Source organism: Diabrotica virgifera, chromosome 1 (assembly GCF_917563875.1).
Source record: "Diabrotica virgifera virgifera chromosome 1, PGI_DIABVI_V3a".
NCBI classification, from domain to species: domain Eukaryota; kingdom Metazoa; phylum Arthropoda; class Insecta; order Coleoptera; family Chrysomelidae; genus Diabrotica; species Diabrotica virgifera.
In genome coordinates this window covers 6,698,352-6,722,812 of record NC_065443.1, presented here as the reverse complement: position 1 = coordinate 6,722,812, position 24,461 = coordinate 6,698,352, and the positions used below count along the sequence as shown (strand labels likewise).

Below are 24,461 nucleotides of genomic sequence, written 5' to 3'. Positions count from 1 at the left end.
GACTAGTGGCAATCGATTGAGCGTATAAAAATACTATGAAAAATACTACAAACTTGTTGTAGATAGCGCCTTTCGAGCTTTTTGGCGAATAAACAATAATTTTGTTATTAACAAAATAAGAACATATTTTGAGTAATCGCGACTAGTCGCATTTGATTCAGCAACCAAAAATACAACAGAAAAGACCTTAACACTATCAATTTATTTACAGGGCTTCTAATAATTCCTGAAAAACACCTAATTTTACCATAATTTGTTAATAACAATTAAACGCACCACCTTTGGGCTTCCAGACCACTTCCATTGGATTCAGTGACCCAAAAAACCTATAATACCATCATCAAATCACGGCGAACTAAAAGTGTCCACGGGACCCCCTATGTTGCGACTAGTCTATCATTCGTTAACGTTTTCGAAGAATAGTTTTGTTTATGTTGTAAATGTAACATGCTATTAAATAAAGCATATGCTGAACTTACTAATTGAATTTAGACAACTTAAATAACCATTCCTAATTAGAGACACTTACAAACACCTCCCATAGCTCGTTAATTTCTCTGGATAGATGTGTTACCAACACCGTTGTATAATACATACGTAATAATTTTCGCGCATGACTCTACATTCCTGAAATGTGCTCCTGAGCCGCTGCATGCACTTCAGACTTTCAGCCGACTCCATCGTGGTCGCTGAACGCCGGCTTTCAGCTGAAACTTTGTCTGGTTTCGCTGAAATTCGCGCACACGCGCGCTTTTTCGATTATTCACACAATAAGCTTTTGGCACTTTTAGATTTAGATTAGCATAATTACAGGACAGTTTTGTTAATTTAGAATAAGGTTTTGTAACTATTGACAGGCAGTAGAAAGTTTTAAATTACAGTGCAATAATATTCACAAACAAGTTATGTGATAAGCTAGAAAAAACTATTTGTTTTTTTGTGATGAATATAATAACGGCAATGATTTTCTAAGGTGAGTTGTAGCTAAAAGAACGTTAAAATTAAATTAATCAGATTTATAGTAACTATACTGTGTCTTCCATTAGCAGGGAAGTGTGGGACACTTTTTGAAAAATATTTTTTAAAAACTATTTATTTGCTCCGCGTGAAATACTATTGCTAGGATGTGTTAGGCAACTTGATGTCCTACGCAATTTTTTTTTATTTGTGGCTTTAGCACTTAGCTATTTAGCCAGATACAATCATGTTGATAATAATATAATTAATACTAATACAAAAAAAAATTAAAACTAATACAAATTATTAAAATACATATTATTCTAATTTACTTAATACTAAATAAAAAAGTGTATATCTATACCTAGAGGTCATTAGAGTCAAAGAAAAGAAAAAAAGAAAACCTCTTAAGAACGCATGTTTAAGAAATTACTACAAATAGGGAAACAAGGGTAAATAAAACAATTCGGTTAAAACAAAGGTTAAATACGTAAATTTAAAAACGGCTGATATAAGTATTCTTTAAAATGGAAGTACAATGGGTATTATAAAGAAGTTACAATGTCACATATCACCAATATCATTGGTAGGAGCGGAACATTACCAGGGGAGCCATGGATGTGAAAAATTTTAAATGTACCGGGCCTCCCTTACCCCACACCTCAAACTTCAACCCCTATATGTATGCAATTTGATAATTGGTAAAAATCACATTGGTATAAATATTTGGATAACATTTAGATAATTAATTGATGGATTCGACCGTTACTTGATGGAAATTGATTTCATCTAACAATAAAACACTGAGAACGTTTGTTTTCTATACTTCCACGAAATTTATTAAAACTATGTGACTACAACTGTTTCGGCAGGGTGCTTTTCTCAAGTGATTTAGATTACTATGGGTTTGCCTTTTTAAAGTCTTTAACTGAAGAGGTTGAGGAATGGGGAGCTGTTTGCCTCGATACAGATATAATTCTGAATGATCAACTCGAGACAAACAGCTCCCCACTCCTCAACCTCTTCAGTTAAAGACTTTAAAAAGGCAAAGCCATAGTAATCTAAATCACCTGAGAAAGACACTCTGCCGAAACAGCTGTAGTCACATAGTTGTAATAAATTTTATGGAAATATAGAAAACAAACGTTTTCAGTGTTTTATTGTTAGATTTAAATAATTCTTTATTAACAGGATTTAATCTAATAATTTAAAAATTGGTTGGATCGTATAACTTTATACCTACCGCATAATATTTTTTATCATAATGTACGATTAATTATAATAACAAGTACTCAACTATTTTAATAAAAACTGAACACGCTATTGATTAAAAAAATATATAACAGCACTACAGGCCATAGAGGCCCTTGGCTTCTATAGTCTTCACCAGTTTCTTCCATTTCTTACGGTCCTTCACTTGTTCTCTCCAGTCCTTTGCTCCCACTTCAGTCCGGACGGCATCAAAACGCTTACTTTATGCTCTTTCTCTTCTTTTCTTTCTTTGTTCTTCTGCTTGCAAAACTATTACGACGTTTCTTCTTGTAGCATTCATGAAACATATCCCAGCCATATGACCCTATGCGCCCTACTGTTTTGTGTTGTTTTGGGACTCTTATACATATACATATACATTAGCTCCTGTTTTGTTCTTCTGCGCCATTTCCCGTTAGCTGCCTTTATACCACCAAAAACTTTTCTTAAGATATTCACCTCCTAAATGTCTAAATTTTTTTCTGTTTCTGTTACAAATAAGTTTCACATATGCATACAACACCTTTGGCCTTACTAGTGTTATATAAATTCGAATTTTGGCTGCTTTATAGTGCATTTTTATCTTCATCGGTGCATTTAATTGTCCTATTGCTTTTCTACATTTCAAGAACCTCCTCTATTTCTAACTGTTACTCTAAGAAACTCAAATTCTGTTAGGTACCTTCTAAAATTTATGATATCTCTCATTCGTCCTATGTTGATCCATTTATTTTCTTCTGCATGTTCCCCTCTTATTTCCGTATATTTGGTTTTTCTTGATTGATAGTCAGATATTTTTTAGCTTCTTCAATCATCTGCGAAATATGCATTCTTGTCTTTTGTTCAGAATCCTGCCGCTTGTCTGGGTGATAGCTCCTCTAATTATTTTTTCTAGGAGTAGGTTGAATAAGTCTGTTGACAGGGGGTCTCTCTATTTTAATCCTTTATTATAACTGTATCAGTTAGTGTAGAGCATATGCAAACCTAGGTTTTGTTCATATGTTGTTTTGTAATAATTTTAGCTTAGAAATTTGGTCAGTTGTTTTTCTTCCATCAGCGAAATCAACCTAGGTATTCTCCTATGTTCTCTATTTCGTATTTCGTAGGTTTATATCCTACTTGGTTCTTATAATTTTTTCTAATACTTTATATATCGATCCATTTTTGGCAAAGTAACGTAATTGACATTTTTGAAAATCATGTTTTTCCGTTAAAATAATGTTATTATTGTCAGAAGGCACTGCCAAAGTGTAGTAAGCCTATAAATAATATTATGTTTAAAGTAATTCTAGGCTTACTACATTTTGGCAGTACCTTCTAAACAATAATAGTGTTAGTTTAATGGAAAAACATGATTTTCGCCAATAATGACACTTACGTTACTTTGCAAAAATGTATCGATATTACTTTATAGTGCGATTCCTCTGTATCATTGGAAAAATCAACTAAAAGCTTCATAATATCACGATGCCTTCATCAGATTAACGCTAAAAGAACAATATCCCCTCTTACTTTTAATATTTTTGCTCCACTTTCTCTTGCAGTTTTATTATTTTCTAGGCCTCTTTTTTTTACTGCTAATACCTCCTTCTCTTGTCTTACCTTCTCCTTCCCTGTCGATTCTTGTATTTTTTGTTGTTCCGTTTCTTGTGTTCGTTATTTTATATGTGTGTTCGACTTTTATCGTTTAATAATTCATCGAAATACTCTGTCCATTCGTTTAAATTTTCCTAGTAACATACCATCTTTATTTCTATTTCTGCTAAACAGTGTGCTTTTATGTTATGCCACTCGTGACTTATTTGCTTTGCTTATTTACTTGATACAAATTTCTTACTTTTTTTTGGACATCGTTGTTTTTTTTTATTTATAGTTGTTTTTGCATTAATATTCTCTTCTTTTCCCTGCATAATCGTAACTTCTCTTTTTGGATTTATAACACTTTAGTATTTTTCTAGTACTTCAAATACACAAAGGAAATATTAAGCCGGGAATTTTACACATATTCTTTACATCTAAAATGTTTCGAGACTGTCATATATACTGTGAAACATGGATGTTAAACCAAATAAAGGAAGAAAAAATAAAAATATCTAAAGGGCAATATTTATATTAGAGATGCATCAAGTCAAACTAGTTTGATTTTACTCAACAAACTTGACTTGAATTGAAAACCAAACTCTACTTTAAGTAAGAAAGTTTGACTTGACTTGATTTCGATATTTTTAGGTTTGACTTGAAATCAATCTTCTTCAAACAGTTTGAAGTTTGAATGTTATATTGCGCAACGTGTTTATTTCCAATTCTAATTAAGAGCCTTTTGTTTTGGCTTATTTGGATAGGTCTGAACCTCTACACTGCTACTCCGCAAATTAGTTATAGTTCACATTTAGAGGTATAGTATATGGTTGGCTTGTTTGTTAAGTTAGTTTTGAAGTATGTGCTTGTGCGATAATGTGTGAACATGAACCTTTTTGTGCTCAGAATACGTACCAGAACAAATTGAGTCTGATTTTAAAGGTATTCCCACTGCAAACATTAAAAGAAAAAAATGTATAGACGAAACATAATTAATTAGGAAAAATAAAAGTACTAATATTACTTGCATAAATGAATGTATAAAATTGTCACCGATTACCGATAAAACGAAACCTGCCAGCAAGTTAGGCGTAAATGAATCATTTTCTTGAGTTTACCACTCTATTTTGACTTGAATCACTGCCCGTATCAAGTTACTTCTATCTGGGACTCATTGTATTTTTAATTTTGTTATCTTAATTGGTGACTACCATGATAAATTATTTTTCAAACTAGTTTGACAAACAATTTGAATTTTCAAACCTGTAACTATTGACCAGTTTGACTTGACTTGAATTATTTGTCAGAATGATTGACTTGAGTTTGACTTGAAATTCAGTCAAACTCAAGTCAATTTCAACCACTCAAGTCAAAGTTGTGCAACTCTAATTTATATAATAAATATAAGAAGATTTTTTTGAATTTATTTAAGAGGGAGTGGTATAGAGAAGAAGCAACAATGCCAAGAACATAGGTTTTTTAAAGAGCCCTATATCAGAAGTAAATGTATCAAGATTTAGATAGTGGGAATACAGTGGAACCCCGTTAACTCGGATTAATCGGGACCGCGACCGATCCGGGTTATCGAAAATTCGGGTTAGCCGGAGAAAATGGTAAAAATTATTAAAATATGGTATGCTTACAGATAAACTCCGTTATAATTGGCACACAGACACTTGTAAACCACGTTCGCGTTCCACACATACAAAGCGTCGTCGAGAGTCTCATTTTTAGCTTTCTTAGCTTTGCACCGATTGTCCAAACTGTCTTTTGTTATCATTTTGAAACAAAAACAACATTTTAAGTTTTATTGCCATTACGTAGACAAAAAATCACAACACAAAATCTGAATATATTTACGCGGAACGAACAATGCGACTTTACTACACACACACACAATACCGTCTCGCAATGAGAACGAACTTATGTTATTTAATAAGAGTGAAGACTAAGACCATTGTTTGAAAAATAATTTTTTAATAGTCTTTTCTAAACAATGCTAGACAGTTTCAAGTAAATAAAGGATACTACAGATGCCTGTTGGTTTCGATAACACGAGAATGAGCGTTGTCTGCCATGCCAGTCATTTTTACTAAGGTATATTATGTATCAAATTACACAAATACGCATTATCTCTCATTTTATAATGTGTTTGACATTGAAAATTGAAACGAATGAACTACATAGGAATTCGCTAAAGCGACAAATTTTTACGAAGAAACTTTATTATGATAAATAAAATTAGCCTGAACCTGAAAAATATAAGATATTATAGTATTCGAACAATATGTTTATAAGGAAAGATAAAAGAAAATATTTTAAGATGTTGAAAAGAAATTGGAAAATCCAGCATAAAGGACATACACTTTTATTGTTGTAATGTTTGTCTGATAAAAATCGGTCCGGGTTAGCTGGACTTCCGGGTTATCGGGGGCCGACTTATCGAGGTTCCACTGTATTTAGAAGGAATGGAAAATAAATAATACAAAAATATTATTAAATACAGAGGTAGGTGACAAAGGAAGAGAAGGTCGACCAGGAAAAAAAACTGGTTATATGAAGCAGAGAACGAGCTAAAGAGAAAGGTGTCAGAAATTGCATGGTGCCATGAAAAACTATGGACCATAAAGAATAAAGAGCCATTATGAAAAAATGGGTCTAAAACGCTTGCATTAGGACTATACATATATGTATAAATAATAATTTATATCAATATAAATTTAATATTTCATACAATTATTTATATTCTATTTAATTATTTTTACTACCATCCTGTATGTTTAAACACTCTATCTTTAACGAATTTCTCAAAAAAAATACGCATTTTTTTGTCGAGCAATATCTCCTCGGCCGACTGAACATCCAGTCCTGACAATTTTTAATCACGCCCAATGAGTCGTGTACGTGTCAGGCTGTCTCCCTCATCCCCTCGCCTCTCACCCCCATCGACACTTCGTTGAGTGAATTTAATTTTGCGCCTTCTAAACGTACGTCAAATGAAAAAACGGGCTAAATGAAAGATACTTGATCTCGATAGAAGATGGAACGGTTTGTTGACGATAGACAATATCGTGACTACGATTGGTTTCACAAGTGTTGCTTGCCATCAAGCTTGTGTCAACATGAGTAACACATATCGAAAATAGCAAGTTTTATTTGTATACAGATAGTATTACAACTTGATGGTGTTTAGGTCGAAGTGATAAAGTAAAAGATGTAGCAAAGTAAGTTTTTGGTATCTCTTATATTATGTAACTTACACTCAAAAAAATTTATTTCGTAATATTGATTAACAGTGATTATTGAATAGTATTTCGTTTCAACAATTTAATTTTTTGTTTCAGCGAACTTTTAGACATTGACGAATGTATTTGGTTATTGTCACAATGATTGAATAATAATTGTGAAAATAACTAGAGTACATTAATTAATAACACTCAATTTATTCAGCCAATAACTTAGTTTCGTATATTTAATAAATAATGTTAATTCTGGTAGCAACTCACTTTCTTGATTTCGTCGATGACAAGCAATTACCTTGGTTTATCGTGACAACGTACATATTTCATTAAAACAATGTACAAATGTTGTTAATATTGAGTAATATATGATTATTGTACAGATGTAAACTGATTGTTGTGACAACGAATGCATTAATCAATCTACTACTGGATTTAATAACCACAATCAATGCGTTCATGGTGACAATAAAAGTAGTTGTTGAGACAATAAATGATTTGCTTGACCATTTGAAATGTAACGGCTTTTCCTTATTGTGATATCCCTAGCTTTTCTGTGTTACCATTGTTTAAAAAATTTTTATTTGTTAAACAATGCTGTTACCTCTGCCGAAGTGCCGAATAATAATTTCATTTCGTTTCCAAGTGTAGTCCGTAGTAGAAGGAAGTTTTCGTGTGTCTATTATCGTGAAATTTCGGTCGAATTATTTTTAATTTTTTTTCGAATTCTGAGAAAACTAATTAGTATGTTTGAAAATTTAAACGCAGAATAAAATATTACAGTATTATCGAGGGTCTGAAGTCCCTGAGAACTTCTATAATGATTATTTTGATAAGTAACAGGGGTGAAAAAGAGATAATTTAGTATGATTTTTAATTTCAAATATACCATTCAAAAGAAACTTTTTGTTTATTCTAAGGGTTTTTTGGCCCTTGGTAATAATGTAATCTTTTATTCTGCGTTTAAATTTTTCAAAAATACTTATTAGTTTTCTCAGGATTCCAAAAAAAAATGAATGCGTTTAAAAAGAATTCGATCGAAATTTTGCACCTGCGCTCTCAAAAAGGATTAAAGTGTTATACTTTTTTCAAATCACTATTTTAAACGCTTTTAAATGAGCTGTCACATGATGTAATTTCCCATTAAAAAAATCAAGTTATGCCTGTCACCTGAAGAGGGATCGCGTAAAGTTCGAAACGTTGATGTTATAATATACTTTCATTATTTTAAAAATCGACCTGTCCGAGCGTTTTGCTTATGTGCTAAAAATAAATAAGTTAATAAGGGAGTGGTGGGAGTGTAACACTTATTCCAGCGCACTGTATAAGTGAAATCATGATTTGATTCCTCATATTATGAGAAATCACACCGTGTAAAGTCCATTAGGTTTAGGACCAAAAAGGGGGATTTAAAAAATTATTATTAATCAATATCATACATTGTGCTAATGCATTCAGTATTAATATAAAATACGTTCATAGTAGGAATGAACGAAACTGATTGTAAGAATGAATAGAATTGCTTGTAATAATAACCGTATTTATTGTGGGAATGAAGGGAATTAATTTAAGAATAAACGTAAATAATTGTAGAAATAAACGAAATACGTTAGGAGAAATAACACTGTTATTGATACAACGAATAGTCTTCGTCGGTCAATTAACGACGTTGTTGTTTCAATGAATAGTGTTCGTTGACTCAATGAACAGAGTTCGTAATATCAAAAGTGATATTATGGTATACATAATGAATCTTCATCCATTCAATAAACGTAATACATTGGCTCAACTATCGAAAATAATGAATTGATGAACATCGCTTTGTTGTTCCAATAAAACCAAGAATTGGACAAATTTTAAGTATTGCGTTTGTTGTCTGAATTAACATTTTTATTTATATTATGTACCTTTTTCGTTGAGTGTGTATGTTTAAATTTATTCGGTCTGACTATTCCTTTTCTTACTTAGAATGACATACTGCTATTTACAACAAAGTTATTTAAAACATGTTATTTAAACTCACATTTACCGCCAAATATGTTTGATATACATACTAGAGAAAAATGGTCAAATTTTCAGTACATATTTACCGATGGGTCAAAAGACGCAAATGGAACGGGCTGTGCAGTATTCCACGAAAATAAAAATTACCATCATCAATATAGCCTACCTATTGAATGCTCAATATACACAGCAGAAATGATAGCAGTAATGTTTGCTGTTCAGTATGTGCTACTGAATCCAACTGGCAATTATGTTATATTTACTGACAATAAAAGCGTGGTGGACAGATTAAGTAACATTCAAACAGTCAAACACATAAACCACATTGAATTGAATATACTTAAAACTCTGATTGAAATTACACAATTAGGAGTAAATGTAACAATTGCTTGGATTAAGGGTCATTCTGGAATAAAAGGCAATGAAATAGTTGACAATTTTGCTAAATCAGCTTATGTGATCGGAGAAAAAATAAACAAAAATTTAATTCCAGCTTCAGATATTGATACTTTCAGCAGGTAAAAACTTAAAAATAATTGGCAATTGCATTACAGAGAATGTAATACTTGCTCAAATTTTGCTCATTGTAACCCTAGGATATTCTCAAAAAGATGGTTTTACACAGAATATAACAGACATTTTATAAAGACCATTAATCGGCTGAGAGCCAATCGTGCTCTTACGCCATATTACATGCATAGAATCGGCTTGTCAGATACTCCCAATTGTACTTGTGGCAAAATCGGAGATCTAACACATGTCACATTAGAATGTCATTTAAACATAAATAACATAAACGAATTTTATAAGGAATTAAAAGATTTAACATGTTTTTACCAATAAACCTTAATCTTTTAATATTTACAAATGATATGGAAATTCTTCATCTCATTTATAAACATGTTAAATTATGTAAATACAAGTTGTAAACGTAATATAATAGGCATAATTTGTTAATGTGGTTTGATAAAAATTAAAAAAAAATAATATATAAAAAAACATAATAAAATAATAAATAAAGAAAAAGAAAAAAAAGAGTAGAAACAAAAATAAAAAAAGAATTGAAAAAAAAGAAGTAAAAAAAAGTGTTTCGCACAAAGTAAAATATATATTACAAAAACAGTAAAATTATTAAAAAAAAACAAAATAAAAAAAAAGCTACACAATTTACCAATGTATCTATAAAAATAATATTGTAGTCTGCCAAAGCCATTTTTCAAAAAAAAAAAAACATAGTTAATATTGCTGTGATGGTAGCCAACCTTCGATAGGAGATGGTACTGCAAGAAGAAGACTGCTATATCATTTCAGTGGTACTATGATGTAAGGAAGCGTGGACTGTGAGGCTATACTTAAAAGCTTGTAAGTCTTTGAGATGTGGGATACAGATGATTATTAAGAATAAGCTGGGTCGACAGAGTTAGAAATGAAGAGGTACTTAGATGGTTGAACAAACAATACAACTGGTCAATATAATAAATGGAGACAAGCTCGACAAAGATCATGGAAATATGGGAAGAATTATTATTTTTCTATCCCGTTTTGGTAATGAGTTAATTGTTTCTGTATTTTCATAAAAACTTCTTCTTCATTCAGCATATTTATAGAAAAACGATTTCGTTTTTATTGTTAGGCTGAATATTCTCTCTGAGATTGGATTAAAATTTTTTAGCGCTCTCTCTTCAAAACTGCCTCTCCAAGTTCCAAGTATTAATTTTATTTTAGTCTCCAATATCTTTTCCCTTTGCATTGCTAGTAGGTACATTTTCCAGTCAGGGAATAATTGGCTGAGTTTTAAATTTGTACTTTATTAGCTTTCGCTTGCTAGTGTTCCATTTAAATAATATTCCCTCTGCCTTTATCTTCCTGTTGTCTACTTGGACATCTCTCCTTTTTTGTTTCTCCTCCATTACAATTGTTTGTAGTATTTTTTGTTACAAATTCTTATGTGGTCATATAATGGTTAATGTAGATTCTCTTTCCCTTTTCACAAACCTTTGTAACGATAATATTATACTCTTATCGTCTAAAGTACGCCTATGTATTCAACAAAACATGCTCTTATACCGTTTTTGACAGTATAAAAGATCGAACAGAAATCCATTAGAGGATTCTTTGTGTGTTGAACGGAGAATAACTAACAGGGAATAGGTGAGTTAAACGTATTCCGAAACCTTCCGAACCCCGTCGATTTGGCGAGTTGGGCGAAATCGACCAATACCTATCCTTCCCAACGACTATTAACCCGGTCTATATAGACATTTTAAATAACAAAAATTGCCGGAGAGCGAAATTTTGGTGGAGAGCTAGGGTATACCATAACAAATAAAGTTTAAAAAGTCCCCATCGATCCCATGTGTGCGTCAAAAGTTATTCGGGGTCAAAGGTCAAAATTTGAGATTTTTTGGATTTTTTTCGAAAACGGTAAGTTTTATCAAAAAAAAACCTTAAACCAAAGTTGCAGACCTTAAAATTCTCTACAAAAATAGTCCTTACTATTTTTTTCCTAACTGTTTTCCCACCTGTGAGGTAGTGTATTCGGCGCGTCTTTTTTACCGTGGTTTCCCCTGTAGGCCTACTCCACTAACTGTTTTGACAATTTTAGGATAATTTAAGGAAACAATACCGGTCAAGTTCTAGATATTACCTTATTATTGATATTGATTATTGATATTGCTATTGATTATTAGGTTAACTATTGTTTTGATTTCTTTAGATATTTTAATCAGATTCATATTCTTGAAAGTCTGCTTCAACAGTCAAGTCTTCTTCGATTTCATCTTCTTTCTCTTCCTCTTGCTGGATGTTCAAAAATTGTTCAAATGTGACGTGAGTCATTGGTCTCTTCATTAAAATCACATGAGTCTTCCTCTGTTGTACTATACTGGACATTTGAGCAAGACTGACCTTGGCAGTTGGTACACACTAGAGAACACAGCAACCCGACTTTTTTACATCCACATTTGGCACTACAACCTTTTTTGCAATTGCAAAAAATAGTGTTAAGTGGTTTTTCTGGAGCAGGTGGAAGTAAGGTTTTAATCGGTTCCAGAGTATTATCTATTAATTTCCAATCCCAGTCTTCTGGATTCAGTTTATTGCCTAGCCATGTTTGAACTTGGTAATATACTCGATACAAATGTTGAAAAACAGATGCTGATGTTGGAGAAAGACATGATAGTTGTACTTGTTTCTTGTTTCGCGTATTTTTTACAAAAGTTAAGTATCAGTATTTATCAAGACAAATAATTTTTTTGGAGCTCCATAAACCGCAAGAAGAAAGCGAATTCCTTCCGTAATTATTGTTTGCGGTGTAGAATCAAGTTCTGTAAAAACTTTACAGCAGTCAGTTAAATCTTTTTTTTTTTTTTTTTCGAATAATTTAAGTACTGACGTTTTGCTCCTTCTGTACTTTGCGGACGTAGTGTCGCAGCCGGTTATCGCATGTAAAAATAAAATGTACTTTTGGCATTTGGGATAAGCCGATAAACTATTCGAAGAATATATCTCTGTTCGCTGTTGAGCCCTTCCAGGTTTCAGAAAATAAATAACTTTATCTACTGGAGTCCTTGCAGTAATTAGTACCAACAAATCAACATCTTCACCAACTACAATTGTTGTGTTTGTTGCCTTAAATTTTTCAATTGCTGTCTCAATTATAAGGACATCTGCGTCATTTTTAGCTTGTTTCAATTCAATATTCGCAGCTGTTAATTTGTCCGTTAACATGGAAATGAAACGAGATTTATTATTAATGTTGGCGAAAAATTGTTGTTGATTCGCTGGAACTGTTATATTTTCATCAAAGATAATCTCGGAACCCGATGATGTTTTTGTAGTTCGACGACGTTGTTCTGCAGCTTTAATATTTTTATTTATCGAGTCATTGTAGCCGTCAAATACCACTGTCACTGTAGGCCCGTAATGTCTGCGTAGATACTGAACATATTTATCAAAAATAACGCTAAAGGTTTCTTCTCGATCCCACACAACGTGATGTAGTAGGTACCCTCCATCAATAATGTAAGTAGCGTTTCTACGATCAACCTCAGTATTGACTGATTCAAAGCAAGCATAAATTGCTGACTTTGTTGTTTTACGCATTCCAGCTGCATCGAAAAGTGATAAGGGGTAAGAAGCTAATTCATACTCAAAAAATTTTTCAATCTCATGAACCAGACCTACGGACAATACTGTAGCCATTGCCTATAATAGACAATCTGTTCTTTTTTAAACAATGGTATAGCCAAATGTTTTTCAAGGCCACGTGGATAGAGGAAATTCAGTTTGGGACTGAATACCTTTTGAAGAAATATTTTCAGAATAGTATAATATACTATATAAAAGAGACACAAATAGGCATTTATACTTGTCTCAAGGGCCACATATGTATATACGTGGCTTATATGTGCATATAATGTATAAAGTAACTTTTAAAATCGCGATATCTCAGGAATGGTAACTCTTAGGAAAAAAATTGCAAGGACAATTTTTGTAGAGAATGTTAAGATCTACAACTTTGGTTTGAAGTTTTTTTTTGATAAAACTTACCGTTTTCGAAAAAAATCCAAAAAATCTCAAATTTTGACCTTTGACCCCGAATAACTTTTGACGCACACATGGGATCGATGGGGACTTTTTAAACTTTATTTGTTATGATATACCCTAGCTCTCCACCAAAATTTGGCTCTCCGGCAATTTTTGTTATTTGCCAAGCATTTTGATGTCTAAGTTGACCGGATTATATGTACTGAACGGGGTTATCATTGCCCCACCTTATACATTTATTTCAGGTTGAGAAATAAAATTGAATAAGTAATTAACGATAATTATCTTTATTTCTGTAGGTATATTTTAATCAAACTAAATGTGTTAACAAAAACAAATCTTGTCTCCGACTGAATTTATTACCCGAGATTATCACAACTTAAAGAACTATAGTATTTTCTTCATAATATTTATTCATAATTTCCAATCTGCTTTCCACGCTTACTACTTTTCTGTGCATTTTCTCGCTGTCATGTTCAAAAGAATATCGTATTTTATTGGACGTAACAATCACTTAGCATAAACTATTCTTACCAAGTTAATCTTCTTGCAGGTTGTTTGCAGTAGAGAATTTCCAAGCTACCCCTTTATACTGCAAATCACTGTTTTATACCAGTATTGAGACTGCAATGTTTAAAATTAGCATTACATTACTTTTTGTATAAACTTTGGAGAATATTGGATCTTCACACTGTTTGAAAATAGGCCAGTAGTGCCATGGGAAATGGCCGGCTTAGGAATTGTTGATATGTTTATTCGTATATTGCTTAGAGGGAGTTTAATTTTTTTTTTAATCATGACGTTTCTGCATTCAAAATGTAAATATCTCTTTTATCAGCGTATAAATTTACATTGTCTTTATTCTGGAAATCGCATGAATCAACTCTGTCAAACTATTGTTTACAGATTTCCACGAATCTAAGAAGTAATGTAGTTTCTCTTTGGGAATCTGGAATTGTGAAATTGTCATTTAGTTCTTAAGAAAAAATTTAAATTAGAAATATGATTTGTTGCTAAGAACGAATTCGAAAAAAAATATCTTTAATAGGACATTTTGAGTTAGAATCTGAGTCTCATTAATCAGAATATACAAGAATTTTAGGCACTTCATACGACATAAGCACTTACCACAGAAGAATGGTGTATGAGAAGAAGCTTAATTTATGTAAACCGGTTCACTCCGAAGGTTTGGCTAGGCAGGTATCTTCGTCCAATAGCTTCCAGAATGATATTCGAGTTCCAATTCGAGCTGCCGCATCTCTTCCTGATAAGACGTGATTAGTGGACTTAAGAAAAGCTGAAAATAATTAAAAGAAAAATTATGAGAAGAATGTAGGGCCTAATAAAGACATAATAGGGAAAATATAGAATACTGATGAATGGTAAAATAATAGATATAAACCTAAAGTGAAAATATAGTAACATCTATAAATGCACAAAGACTGAAATGGTTTGGACATACACAAAGTAGAAGAGAAGATAAAATAATTAGCAAAACAATGAAGTGTAAATCAGTAATAAACAGACCAAGAAGAAGAGCTAAAATAAGATGGTAGGATCAACAGCTAGAGTATATATCAAATACGGAAACTGCAAACTTCAGCCGAAAGATTCAGGACCAGAGAGAGTGGAAGAAGATAATAGGCAAAGCAAACAAACAAAAATCTTCAAGAAATAGCCTAAAGGGTATTAGTCCAGGAACCGAAGCTTTTCAACTCGCAATTTTTACAGAATGGATCGATTTGCTTGAAAATTTGAGAATAAGTAGTGGGTAGTCCAGGGATCAAAATCTATATGATACTGAAAGGCGCTTTTACCATGGGGGTGGTTATCACCCCATCTCGGGGTGGAAATTTTTTTATTATACTTTGACCGCAAAACTTGATAAAAGCATTCATTCCAAGCAAAAAATCTTCTATACATTTTTTTGATAAAATTAATAGTTTTCAATTTATTCGCTATTGAAAGTGTTAGTTTTATATTGAAAAAATCAATGTTTTTCGATATGTCCTCATTTACTATTCACTCAATTTTTACCATAGAAAAAATTTTTTAACGCCAAGTTCTTGGAAATTAAATAATCTACAATTTCTTAGTTAAATATTTTTTAGTATATCTGATCCTAATCTTTCTATTCTGAAGAAAATGGCATCTTTTACCAAAATACAAAAATTCGTTATTCGCTTTTAACTCCAGTTTTTTTAAAAACTGATCATTCTAAGCCAGTCAAACTTCTAGAATCTATTGCTAATACACAAATAAAGAAGACTGAACAAGGCCAATGAATAAAAACACCGCTAACATACATTATTATGCTTCCAATTTGATTTCTCCTTTTTTTTTTCAAAAAAATATATTGATTTTTAACCGTAACTTTTTTATTTTTTATCTTAGAAAGTTTATTAAAAAAGAATTTTATAGGCACTTACAAGGACTAAAAGGCTATTGATATTAAATCCTTTTAAAACCTCAGTCGCAAAAATTGGTGACTTTGAAAGGGTTGGTAAAGGGAGTTTTTGCATGTTATAAAATTAATAGTTTTCAATTTATTCGCTATTGAAAGTGTTAGTTTTATATTGAGAAAATCAATGTTTTTCGATATGTCCTCATTTACTATTCACTCAACTTTTACCATAGAAAAAATTTTTTAACGCCAAGTTCTTGGAAATTAAATAATCTACAATTTCTTTAGTTAAATATTTTTTAGTATATCTGATCCTAATCTTTCTATTCTGAAGAAAATGGCATCTTTTACCAAAATACAAAAATTCGTTGTTCGCTTTTAACTCCAGTTTTTTTAAAAACTGATCATTCTAAGCCAGTCAAACTTCTAGAATCTATTGCTAATACACAAATAAAGAAGACTGAATAAGGCCAATGAATAAAAACACCGCTAACATACATTATTATGCTTCCAATTTGATTTCTCCTTTTTTTTTCAAAAAATATATTGATTTTTAACCGTAGCTTTTTTATTTTTTATCTTAGAAAGTTTATTAAAAAAGAATTTTATAGGCACTTACAAGGACTAAAAGGCTATTGATATTAAATCCTTTTAAAACCTCAGTCGCAAAAATTGGTGACTTTGAAAGGGTTGGTAAAGGGAGTTTTTGCATGTTATTACAAGTTTTAATTGTCAATAGCTCACTCAATTTTTGCCGTAGAAAAAATGGTTGCAAACCAGGTTCTTAGTAATTAAATAATCTACAATTTCATATTTACTAGCTATTTGTATAACAAGGGAGGAAAGTGCTAATTTTCCTCCCGAGAATGAAGTTTACCGCCCTACGCGTAGCGGAGGGCAGTAATCATTCAAGGGAGGAAAAGGCACTTTACTCCCATGTTATACATATGGTTTTTCCACCTTCCTCAAATAACAAGTCATTTTTTCATTTTTACTTAATATATTTATGTAACTAACCAACAAAATTTATTAGAACTAAAACTAACATGTAGGTACAATATAACTGTCAACTGTCAAATATAAGTCAAATTATTAATGTAAACATTGTTAAATCAGTAAATATACATTACTTACGTAATAGAAAATATATATTGTACAGGGCGTCAATAAGTTATATTTCATGAATGAAATACCATGACGTCACTTTTACTTTTCCTCCCTAGGGAGGAAAAATATTTTCCTCCCTAGGGAGGACAAGTACAACTTTGCTCCCTAAAATCAGGTCCGGAAAGGTATACTTTCGGTAGAGGTAGGTGGAAAACATATTTTCTTATCTCTGATGCTAATCTTTCTATTCTGAAGGAAAGGGCATTTTCTACCAAACTAGAAAAATTCGTTATTCGCTTTTAACTCCATTTTTTTAAACTAATCATTATAAGCCGGTCATACTTCTAAAACCTATTAATAATACATAAATAAAGAAGACCAAATAAGCTCAATTACTAATATTAATTAGGGTGGTGATTAGGGGGTTGCTTCCGATCAATTCTTCACTGAAAAAAAATAGAGACTGATATTCTTTTCATTATAAGTCACGTTTTGAGCTAGTGACTTTTTTTTTATTTCTGGAGATAAATATTTGTAAATACTTTAATTTAGATTGAACAAGTTATCCTCAAAAAAAAAGCATAGTTTTCCCGTCTTTTGAATTTGAAACTACAATTTTTAACATTTTACGAAGAAGAGCTAACATAAAATAAAGTATAGCTCGATTACTATTGGTCTTAAAGAAAATTAAAAAAACAGTTTTGTTAATTTTTTGAAAAGGTACATTTTTGTTAAGCAAAGTTGTTTTGATAAAACGAAAACTTTTTGAGTTATTAGCAGAAAACTGATTAAAAACATTGATTTTTTCGATTTAAAATTAACACATTCGATAGCGAATAAGTCGGAAATTATTAATTTTATCAAAAAAATGTATAAAACGTTTTTTGCTTAGACTGAATGTTTTTACCAACTTTTGTTGTCAAAATATAATAAAAAATTTCCTCCCCGAAGTGGGGTGGCAACCACCCCCATGGTAAAAGCGCCCTTCGGCATCATATATATTTTGATCCTTGGACTATCCACTACTTATTCTCAAAAATTTTCAAGCAAATCGATCCATTCTGTAAAAATTGCGAGGTTTTGTCCTATTTTAAGCTTCATTACTTGGACTATATATGTATTTATGTAATCTACTATCATATATTTATGATCATATTAAAAGGATTAAAAGAGCTCATATCATGAAATATTGAGTAGCCTATTCTCTATCAGGAGTCATTGGCTTATACCCATAATTTCATATTTATTCACCGGAATAATAATCACCTAAAAATCACTGACGAAAAATCATAAAAAAAGAGCACTGAAGAAAGTTTTAGGAAAGGGTAGTAAGAAATATTAATAGGCTAATATTCATTCGTTTACCAGCAGTGGAAGTATACGGATGTATGTTTTGATTTGTTTTCTTGTGATTACAAGTTTTGTTATTTGTTTTGATTTATGTGTTGTGAATACTAGCTGTAAGTGTTTCAATTTTTATTACCATCATCACATCGACCTAGTTAATTTTTGCACATCTAACCTTGAAAATGACGTACACTTGTGAACATTGTCTTACACAATATTCTGACTCGGATAAATACAACCAGTTAAGATGTAATGGAGATTGCCAAAGAAACTTCTGTATGAAATGTACAAAATTAAACAAGACCATCACTAAAGCCCTATTGGACCAAAAGTCTTCTCACCTTAGATTCTTTTGTACCGTATGTGACTCTCCAAGTTTAAATTATTTAAATGACAAAATTACAAATTTATCAAAAAATCAAATACCTTTAGAGAACTTTGAGGCTTTAATTCAAGTTACTAAAAAACTAAATGACAATTTGCCTGTTTTCATCGAGACTTATGACCTATTAACTAAAAATGACGGCAAACTGGACTATCTTACGAAAAAAATTGACGAGATCCACAAACTAAACAACCTGCTGAATCCTGAGAAGGTTTTAAAATCTGTAAGGCAGATGGAACACGACATTTTTAATATATCGTCAGTTTTTTTCGGCTCTTCTTCAGATGAGACTATCAAGGTTGAAATCCAAGACACAAATTCAACTGAGATTAAGTTGGGATTAGAAAGGCTCTCTTCAAATATCGGTGAAATGTCAAATCAAATGAGCAGTCTTACAAAAAATCTATCTAATATACCAACTAAAAAAGAGATATTGAAGAAAAATACATCTTATGCCACCGCAAGTACCCAAACTGAAGAGCCCCGACATCTCGAACCAAGTCCAGAGCAAAAGCCAAAAATTACAGAAGATAAATGTCACTTTGTAGTTATTAGTAACTTGACCCCAACGTACACCCCTATACAAGTTGTGCACTATATCAAAGAGAGGCTAGGCATTAAGGAATACATTAGATGTTACACACTCCTTAAAGATGCCGACACAGCAACTGGCTCTTCGTTCAAAATAGGTATAAAATCTAGAACAGCTATTAACCTATTATTTAATAAGGAAATTTGGCCACCTGGTGTTAACATCAGATGGTCTATAGAATCATCCAATTCTGAACCAACGCTTTCATCTGAGTCACATAAGAATCCGAAGAATCTCAGAAGTCCTGTCACCTTGGAAAATCCAATTACCAATTCTCGCAAGAACAAAGATGAAGTAGAAAACACAAACATAAGTACAGACAAGCAGGCCATCGAAGTTTGTAAATCTAAGAATCCGTTCCATTCGCCTGTAAATTTCATTAAGAAGGATACTTTAGAACCTTCGATAAATCTGGATCCTTTGACCCCACCAAGAGTTAGATTAACCAATAACTCGAATAGTCGATATCTTCTAGCCAGATTAAGGGAACCGGATATCTTAAAAGTCATTAAACTTCATCTTGCTTATCTACACGACCAACCAGCTTCAGTGTTTTACGATGGATTTACCAATACAAGCGTTAAACTTTTTTTGGCTTCCGAGGGACTTCCCACTAAGACTGAAGATCTACGACGAATTCTGCTGGAATTTAACAATGCCTATGGGATTGGTCCAGATGAGGTGGAAGCTGATCTTGATGCTTACAGATCCTTTCTCACTTCTGAAAGAATTATTCACCTGCAGAAATCAAGGGAATGTCACCGAAATTACTATTCCGCTGCCTCTCCAAAAAGAAATTTTTAAACATCACGACGTGTTCTGAGGGACTAGAATCCTCAAATTGTTTTAGTGATAACAACTTTAGCATGGTTCTGATTAATATTCGTTCTATAAGGTACAAAACTGATGAATTATTTTTGTTCCTAGAGGAATTAGGGTTTCCCCCGGTAGTTGCGGTTACAGAGCACTGGCTTGAAGTCAACGAGCCTTTTTTTGTAGAAAAATACACCACAATTGCTAGGTATGATCGTCCAAGCTCAGCTTACGGAGGCACCCTAATTCTATCTACGAGCAATTATTTTTCTTCGGTAACAAAATATGACTTTCTGCTAAGTGAAGCCTTCTTTGAGTTTTCGTTAATTTACAATAAGAATCTTAATCTTTATATTATTTGCATTTATAGATCACCTAACTCTTCCGTGGAACTATTTTTTCAGAACCTGCTAAATTTGTTAGATGACCTGCCCCATAAAAGTAGAAAAATTTTATGCGGGGACTTTAACATTGATTGTGCTGCTGCTAGTGCTACACAAATATCCTTGGTCAACATATTTGAATCGTATGGTCTAACAATGCACGTTGATTCTCCTACAAGGATTACAAAAACTTCATCTACCATAATTGATTATACTGTCTCAGATTTTTCACCTCTTGATGTCCACTCTACAATTATTAATGCTGGACTATCTGATCATGAAGCAGTTTATACGAAGTTTAATATCTTGAGCAAACCCTCCTCGAAAACCCGACGTTTAGGCAGGATTTTTTCCACCCGGAACTTTCGTAATTTCCAAAATTTATGCTTAACCTCTGAGTGGCGCTTTCCTGCTATGGACGTGGATAATAATTTCAGTACTTTTTTGGATAAGCTTGTCCGTATCTTCAATAAAGCATTTCCTTTAATTGCAATTAAGCCAAAACATCGCAAACCCTGGACTATTAAAGGTATCCGAATATCTTCCAAGAATATGCGTTCTCTTCTCTATATCAGGAAATTTACTATCAACGTTTCTATCACTGAATATATCACCAAGTACAGGGCAACTTATCTTAAACTTATAAAATCAGCTAAAAAAGACTACTACCATAACCGTTTGGGAAGCTCAAAAAGTGTTGCAAAAGAAACTTGGTCCATAATAAACGATCTTCGAAATAAAACCCACACTGCTAAAACAATTTCCCTTCCAGACCCTGAAAATCTAAATGAATACTTTGTTAATGTGAGTAAAAATATTACATCAACTATTTTGCCACAACAAGATCCCATTGCTTATCTCCCTAATTCAAGAAAGGTCTCGAATTCATTCTTTATAAAACCAGTCGATAAATCTGAACTGATCCAAACAATCAATAGTATCAAAAGCAAATCCTCCTGTAGTACTGATGGTCTATCGATAAAAATTTTTTCTAATCTCCCAGAAAATGTGTTAGAAGTCCTCATCTCACTAATTAATGATTCCTTTGAGAAAGGTAAATTTCCAGAGTGCCTGAAGACAGCCATCATTATTCCTCTTCATAAGGGTGGTGAAATATCTAATACCTGCAATTATAGACCTATTGCACTACTACCGGTACTCTCCAAAATTATTGAGAGACTCATAAAAGCCCGACTTATGTCCTTTCTAGTTGAAAACAACATTTTATCACAAAATCAGTTCGGCTTTTTAAATAATAAATGCACCACTGATGCCATCTTTTCTGTACTACATGAGGTTTATCAAGCACTGAACAATAATCTTCACACTGCCACCGTTTTTTGTGACTACGCCAAAGCTTTTGATTGTGTAAATCATAACATTTTGATAAGAAAACTAAATTTCTACGGAATTCGAGGTATTTCTTTAGATTGGTTCCAATCTTACTTGGATGATAGGAAACAACTGGTTAGAGCAAATGATACAGACTCTAGTCTCAAAAACATTGTATGTGGGGTACCTCAAGGTTCAGTATTGGGTCCTCTACTTTTCCTTATCTTTATTAATGACATCACTAGTTTAAAAATCGATGGAAAAATCTTTCTTTTTGCTGATGATACCAGTATCACTTGGAGCAACTCAAATATTGCAACTCTTCATGCTACTATAACTTCTGATCTACTTACAATAAAAACCTGGTCTGACTCTAATTTACTCTCGTTTAACGTAGATAAAACAGTAGCATTGTCTAATAAAGGAGTCCTTCAACCCTTACCTCTTAATAACAGCCAGATCAGTACCGTTGATTCTGTGAAATTTCTTGGTATTTTTTTAGACAGCAACCTTAAATGGTCCCACCATATCGATTTGTTAAGGAAGAAACTATCCTCAGCTTGCTATGCTATAAGATCTGTTTCGAATGAACTCAATTTAGCATCTTCCAAAATAACATATTTTTCTTTGTTCGAGTCACATCTTCGTTATGGTCTTCCTTTTTGGGGTTCTGGTACAGCTGCCCAATTCGATGTTATTTTCAAATTACAAAAAAGAGCAATTAGATATCTGTTTGGCCTCAGAAGAACAACACATTGCAGAAGTTACTTCAAAGATCACAGAATTTTAACCCTTCCATCTTTGTATATTTTAGAAACTGTTTGCTTAGTTCGTAAACATCTACATGTCTTTCCACCAAGACCTAATTTTGACTACTTCACGAGAAATTCTACGTTTGACGTCTATATGCCGACCCCGTCCTCTGAGTTAGTAAAGAAATCTATATTATATTCCGCAAAAAAACTTTACAATCATCTCCCTCTACAACTTAAATCTGCAGCATCTTTCCCCAAATTCCGTAAACTGACAAAAGCCTACCTATCTGAAAGACCATATTATTCAGTAGAAGATTTTCTTAATCAATAACTAAGAAATTACAGTACCCTTTGCACAAGTAGTATTTTTATTATCATTTTTTTTTGTCTATATTTGGGTGTCATATGCAGCAGCTTAACTTTTAAACTTATTAATTACTAGGTAGACTATGCATTTGCAATTTACTTAAATTTTGCAATTGACTACTTCTGTCTAACTTCATTATTATTGTTATTATTGTAAATATATTGACGATTTATGTAATTTTAGTAAATTGGATTGTTATTGTTTTGTTGTCTTGACTTTTTATAAGCTTTGTCGATAAAATTGTACAATTTTTCATGACAATAAAGCATATTTCTATTCTATTCTATAATACGGAGATATTTCGGCAAAACAAATAAATATACTTGAATGGCATCAATATACGTATGATCTGATATAACGGCATATGGACAACTGTAATTGACTTCTACTTCTTCTTTTAGTCGACGAAAGACAAATATTCGGTCTGCAATTAAACATAATATCAAAGACAAAAATCACGATAGTGTATGTGTATAGACTACATAACAATCATGCATACATAACCACAATTGATTATTTTAAAGTTGTGAACTCATACTTATATCCGGGGTCATTGATCACAAACACAGGGTCAATATAGGAGGACGTTAAATTAGATGTGATCTAGCAAAAAGTAGTCGCCACGGCAAAAATGATCACAGTATGAAAGGACTGTCAAATTTCAAGAGCTTTAAAGATGAAATCGATCAAATGCTTAATATTCCCAATACTGACCTCCGGATGTGAATCATGGACCTTGATATAATCGAAAAGAAGCAAGATAGTTGCTACTGAAATGTTCTACTGTTGGAGACGATTTTTACAAATTCCTCGAACCGATCATAGAACAAATAATTCAATTTCAAGAGGGCTAAAAGTTATCCAACCACTCTCCAGTAAAGTCCAACTACAACAATTAAAATACTTTGGACATATTACGAGAGCAAACATAGAAAACATGGAAAGACCCATTAAGCAAGGAAAATTGGAAGACCGGAGATTGCGAGGAAGATCCCCAACAAGATGGATGGATTAAATTACAGGAATATGCAAAAGACTTATGCACGAGTTAAAACAAATGGCTAGAGATGGAGGCTTTGTAGACGGACAATACACGACATCACGTCGACCACTAAACTCTTTCCGATGTGTCAGGATTGAAGAGAGAGTTGAGTTCTCCCCAAGATAACCTCCTCATCAGTTCACCACTTTTCTCTGTTTGTTTTAGTCTATTTGGTGCCAGATTCTCTCCATTTTGCCTTGATGTCTTCTAGCCACCATTTTTGTGGTCTTCCTTCATTTTTTTTTTGTTTTCGCGCCTGATATTATCCAGGTGCTCCTTCTGTTTTTCGTTGAATAAACATCCCCTGGTTATAAATTAATTAAAAGTGCCAGAATACCTGGCCTAAAATTTGAAACC

The 24,461-nt window shown here is 32.4% G+C and overlaps 1 protein-coding gene across 2 annotated transcripts in view; it reads left to right on the top strand.

Annotated features, from left to right (window-relative positions):
• Positions 1-676: 676 nt before the first annotated feature.
• Positions 677-24,461, top strand: part of LOC114335340 (uncharacterized) — a 372,740-nt gene continuing 348,955 nt past the window's right edge. For both annotated transcript variants that reach the window (XM_028285575.2, XM_028285568.2), the window contains exon 1: positions 677-973. The gene's annotated coding sequence lies outside the window, so the exon portion shown is untranslated. The remainder of the gene's footprint in view (positions 974-24,461) is intronic.